We start from the raw sequence: 6,323 nt of genomic DNA on the forward strand, positions 1-6,323 counted from the left end.
TCCTGTGGGTGGTGCTATCTTGGTGAGTGACGGAAAATAGTCACCCAATACTCATAATATGCAAAATTTGCATTTTGTTTTCCAATGGCCCCTCAGATATGTAGGAAAATGAATTCAATGTCTAAAAGGGTATAAGAAAAGGAAGAGAGAGAAAATTTATTTTTCTAAGAAAGACATTTATACATATTTGTATGCCTGTGTCTCTCTGTGTATATTCATCTGTGCATGTTGTCTTCAAAGAATATGTCGTGACAGGGACAACTCATTAGTTTGGAAATAAATGAGACAATTCGCTCCAAGTTGGACATAATGGAAGGTCATCCAGAATGCACTGAGTAGCAATCAAAGCTCAAGTGATTTCAATGGGACACATTTCCAGGTTTTTGGTTGCTTGTGTATTTGGAGTGATCCCATGGAGATTAACTCTGCAGAGTACCAGATCCCCTGAACACAACACAGCACCTGTGAGTCACCAGCAGGGCCACCTTCTCTTCCTGTAGCTCAGTAATCACCCCCATTACCTCCAAGGAAGCTAAGAAGAGTGTGCTGTGCTCAATCATGGCTTGAAGGACTGTTATGATACAATACAAGTGGGAACTTGGCAGAGTGTAGGCAAGGAGGTCCAAGGCTGGTAAGAGACAAACAGGCCATGCAGACAGAGCTTACATGGGGAGTTTTATTGGGAGAAGGGAAGGGAGTGGAGGAAGAGAAAGGAAGGAGAAGAGAAAGGGAGTGCAGAGAGGTCTGGGGTGGGGGTAGGAGAGAGAGAGAGAGAGAGAGAGAGAGAGAGCACTGGAAATCCCAGCATTCAAGAGACTTGGCAGAGAGGATCACCATGAGGAAGTCTGAGGTCAGCCTGGGCTGCAAACCCAGAGGGTAAGAAGCATAAAGGAATATTTCCAGCCACTCTCTTGATTGATGAATATACAGTTGAACTATCCTAGCTCAATGCATAAACTAACAGAAACAATGAAGCTGTTTCTCACAGAGAGTAGATTCCCGAGGGGTTCTAAGAAACTTTAGAGAGTGTTAAAATGATTATATACCCCCATGGGAGTTGTGGGTAAAAAGAGAGATGAGAATGAAACAATTCTCAGGGATGATACTGAAGCTGCCCATTTAAACGGCTATTTTAATGCATGTAAGTAACATCTCAATGAAGTTGAGTCTTTTAATTTATGAAAGGTCACTGGGGGATTAAATCAGCACCATCAGGCTAACAATAAAAAAATAAAGTGATGTGTTAGACTTCAGCAAAAGAAACAGCAATGTGTCAAAGGCAGCAGACAATTGTAACTGGCTCTTTAAGGAAGATTGGACTGATGGGACTGCCTGGCTGTCTTTATCCATGTTGCCTATTGGGCACACTATGATTCCTCTTACTTCACCTTTTCTCTTACACATTATTAACATGCTTGTGACAAGAATTTTGTCTGTGTTGTGGTCTGATGTTCAGTGGAGTCAGGCGTTGGTTCGAAAGGTGGGGTTCACTTCAACTGGGGGGAATGGATCATGGAGTTCCCTGGTGGATTCGAGAATAGAAAGAAAGGTCCCTGGAAGATGAGGCAGGACCAAGTGGCTGCATCCCCTTTCCAATCAGGAGGTGAACTGTGACAGTGTGTGTATGCCATCGCCTGTGATTATCTCAGGTTTTTATCTTTAATACTTACCCTCAAGTTTTATTTTATGATAAATGGTAAAAGAAATCGCATTACAAGCTACCAATAGTTTGATAGCATTGATGAATTCTCTAAATGAGATTTGAAACAACTAGGATCACTCGGGTGTCTCTCAGTGTCTTTGTTAATTATCATCTGAAAGCTATCTGCAACTTAGGACATCACAGTGGGAGTCTGGCCTGCATCTCCTGTCTGTTGGAGCCAAGCACTAAGGAATTGGAAGGCATGCCCTTCAGAAGTAACGTCTTCACCTCTCATGGGGAGTTCCATTTTCCTGGAAAAGAGAAATAATACCTCTTCCAGGCGGCTCCCTCAGAAAAGACACTTATAAGACTCTGATACTAAAAGGCTAAGAAAATTGATAATCCTTACTTACTTAAGCAAGAAAAGTCCCACAACGCTTGATCAACACAACCATTCCACTTCTAAGGCCATCTTCACCACACAGCCCTAAGGAAATGTTTCCACATTCAAGTCATAAAGAAAACGGCACAAGTGGAAAGGATGGGACAGATAAGAGGGCTCAAGGAGAGAAATGCTTGCCACATAGGCATGGGGACTCATGACTGCTAATGAAGTCAACTAGCTCATGTCCCAGGACCCACTACAACTTTCTCATGTTCCGGGAGTCCAGAGTGACTAACTCGTGTTCTAGGATCAGATACAAATAACTAATGCTCCAGGGATATGACAGGCTAACAAACAAGAGGGCTGGCTTGTATCTCTACTTTGTCCCTTATCAGGCAGTTCACCAAATATCTGCAATTCCATCTCCTGGGTATTTGAGAATTTGATACTCATTTTGGTCCTCTATGGCTATCTACATGTGCATGCATGTGAACACACACACACACACACACACACACACACACACACACACACACCACACTTGAAAAAAGCACCATGTTAAGAATTTATTGTAAATTATTCTTAACAATACTTAAACACTTACAAGAAAAATGTGTACTGGAACAAAAATCATTTGCCTTGTCAGTCATTTGAGAAATACCTATCACCATGCATAAAACTCAAGTCCAAGTGGGTAAAAGACCTAAACACAAATCCAGTTACACTGAATCTTAAGGAAATGTGGGAAATAGTCTTGAATGCATTGACACAGAAGACAGCTTCCTGAACAGAACACAAACGGCACAGATACTAAAACCAACAAATAATAATAAATGGTACCTCATGAAACTGAAAAGCTTTTGTAATGCAGAGGACACCATCAACAGGACAAACAGCAGTCTACAGAAGAGGAAAATATCTCCACCATCCCAACACCTCACAGAAGGCTTAGCCATCAGGAAAATACACTTCAAAACAACTTTATTTCATCTTACACCTGTCAGAATGGCTAAGATCAAAACCACAGTTGACAGCTCAGACTGGTGAGGATATGGAGCAAGAACACTCCTCCATTGCTGGTGGGAGTGCAAACTTATACCACCACTTTGGAAATCAATATGGCCATTTCTGAGAAAACTGGGAATCAATCTACCTCAAGACCCAGCTATATGATTCTTGGGCATATACCCAAAGGATGCTCAATCATACCACAAGGCCACTTGCTCAATTATGTTCATAACAGCTTTATTTGTAATAGTCAAAAATTGGAAACCACCTGGATGGCCCTCAACTGAAGAATGAATAAAGAAAATATGGTACATTTACACAGTGATGTATTACCCAGCTATTAAAAACAAGGACGTCTTGAAATTTAAAGGCAAATATATGGAACTAGAAAAAAAATCTTCCTGAGTGAGACAACCCAGACCCCAAAAAGACAAACATGGTATGTACTCACTCGTAAGTTGATATTAACTGTAAAGTAAAGAATAGCCATGCTACAATCCACAAACTCAGAGAGGCTAAGTAACATGGAGGGTCAAGGGGTACACTCAGATCTCTCTGAAAAGGAGAAATAGAAGAAATTCCATGAGTGGACTGGGGGTGGGTGGGAAAGAGAACATGAAGGATCAGGGGTGTGTCAGTGAGAGAGTACTGAAAGAGTCACCTAGAAAAGGGGGTCATTTCAGTGTCAGGTAGAAACTTGGTGCAAGGGAACCCCCCAGGAATCTACAAGGATGATTCCTAGCAATTGGAGATAATATAGCACAAACTGGTCATCTCCTGTGATCAGACAAGACTTCCAGTGGAGGAATTGGGACACCAACCCAACCACATAACCTTCAACCTACAGTCTGTTCTGCTTATGGGATGGGCTGGGGGTAAGGATGACATAGAGATTGTGCAACAATGATTGTTCCAGCCTGAAACCCATGCTGTAAGAGTGACCCCACCCCTGATATTGCGTGGAGCACCAGGACACAGAGGTTGGATGACCCTAAGACCCAGGATAGAACCAAACATGACTAGAGGAGAAAAAATTATGTCCATGTTATGATGCCTAATGGTATTCTGTTATATCCATCAATTGGTGCCTAGCCCTATAGTCATCAGAAAGGCTTTACCCACAACTGTTGGCAACAGATGCAGAGACCCACAGTTAAACATTAGGCTGAGCTATAGGGGGATCCTGCGGAAGAGAGGGAAGAAGGATTATAGGAGCCAGAGTGGTCAAGGACACCACATGAAAACCCACAGAATCAATGAACCTGCACTCATAGGGGCTCACAGAAACTAAACCAACAACCAGGGAATCTAGGTCCTCTGAATATATGTAACAGTTAGTATAGTTTTCTTGTGGGACTCCTAGCAGTGTGAGCAGGGGATGTCTCTGACTCCTTTGCTGGCTTTTGGGACCCTGTTCTTCATACTGGGTTTCCTTGTCCAACCTTAATACAAGGTGAGGTGCTTGGTCTTTCTACAACTTGACATGCCATGTTTTGTGGATATCCATGGGAGGCCTGCTGTTTTTAAAGGTGGGACAATGGGACTAGGAGGAGAGAAGGGAGGGGAAACTGTGGGCAGGATGTAAAATAAATAAATAAGATTTTATTTTATTTTATTTTATTTTGATTCATTATTTTATACCTTAGAGTGGATAAGGTTTTCAAAGTCTGACAGTACTATGTGATAGGAAGAAAGCGACATAATCCTAATATTCATTGCTCCTCTGAGAGGGAACGGCATCCACCACTTTGGGAGGAAATTGGGCAGTTTCCTATACAATAAAACATATGAGTATTGGTGATCTACACATAGGCATTACCCATCTCCACCCCTCACATGTCCCCATCACAGAATTAAAAGACGTTCCTAACAGAGACACCACAGCAACTTCATTCCAAAGACAGCATCGCTACTCAAGTGGGGAAAATACAGAAAAATTTAATTCCAGCCCAGAACTGTAGTGGCATTTCATTTGTATTTTAATAAATAAAACTTGCCTGAAGATCAGAGAGTAAAAGAGCCCCATTGGTCAGCCGTACAGACCAGGCAGTGGTAACACACGCCTTTAATCCCAGAAGACACACTAGTTGCTATAGAAATCAGGCAATGTGTGCCCTAGAGAGGAATATAAAATGGGAGGAGACAGCTCACAGACTCAGTCTCATTCTGAGGCTCTTGTAGGCAGAATCGCCTTTGCAGATTGAGGTAGAGGTAAGAGCCAGTCAATGGCTGTCTATTTTGCTTTTCTGACCTTCAGGTCGAACCCCAATTTTTGTCTCTGAGTTTTTATTAATCGTGCATCACAGAAATGAATGAACCACCAATGCACTCACATGGGAAAATCTCACATGATTTTATAAAACACTCTTTGAGAGAACCAAACCAGATACGAAAGTGTACACATCTGTAAATGCTGTGTGTATGAAGTTCTAAGCTAAGAGATAACAGAAGGATAGGAAAACTTAGCAAAATGTGAGCCTAATGGAATAGAAAATCTAATTTATATCATATTGTCATATTGTTATGAGTGTACATGAAACTGTTTGAAAGGTGCTTTGACATTGGTTTACTTTGTCATGTTAAAACTCACAGCATTTTAGAAAAAAATAGAAACATTTTGCCAATGGTTTTGATGGATTGAGATTATCCTAATTGTTTTCCTCTCCAAAAAAAATATTTATCCTTCTTTTGAACTCAAAATCTTATTAACAACGGGGGGAGAACCAGAGTCTTGGGTGAAATAGATCATTTTTTTCTGTTGTGCTTATCTTGAGATTGGGAGTTAGGATGCTGTACATTTGCCAAATCCTGCCCTGAATCTTGGTTTCCAGGTCCTTTGTTTTGTAAACTCAATGAGTGAATAACTGCACAATGAAGGTGGAGTGCCTGAGTTTTTAAAAGGTGGCTGAATATGAAAGAAATCTGAAAGAAGAGAGATAGGAATTTACTGTAGAAAGTGAGCAAATGGGATTTCTTTCCAGGAAGAGCCCTGGAGCGGGTTTGCCAGGAGAGTTAGGACTGCTATGTGGCAGGAACGCTATCAGTTTGTTTTGTTTTGTTTTGGGTTGGGTTGGTTTTTCGGGACGTGGTTTCTTTGTAGCTTTGGGGCCTGTCCTGGAACTCACTCTGTAGAACAGGTTGACCTTGAACTCACAGAGATCAGCTTGTCTCTGACTCCCAAGTGCTGAGATTCAAGTCGTGCACCAACACTGAACATCAAGAAGGATATCTTGGCCTGACAGCCTAGGAACTTTTTCAAGAGTGATGTAATTTCACTGAGATTTGTTA

Source organism: Arvicola amphibius, chromosome 6 (genome assembly GCF_903992535.2).
Source record: "Arvicola amphibius chromosome 6, mArvAmp1.2, whole genome shotgun sequence".
In the NCBI taxonomy this organism is placed as follows: domain Eukaryota; kingdom Metazoa; phylum Chordata; class Mammalia; order Rodentia; family Cricetidae; genus Arvicola; species Arvicola amphibius.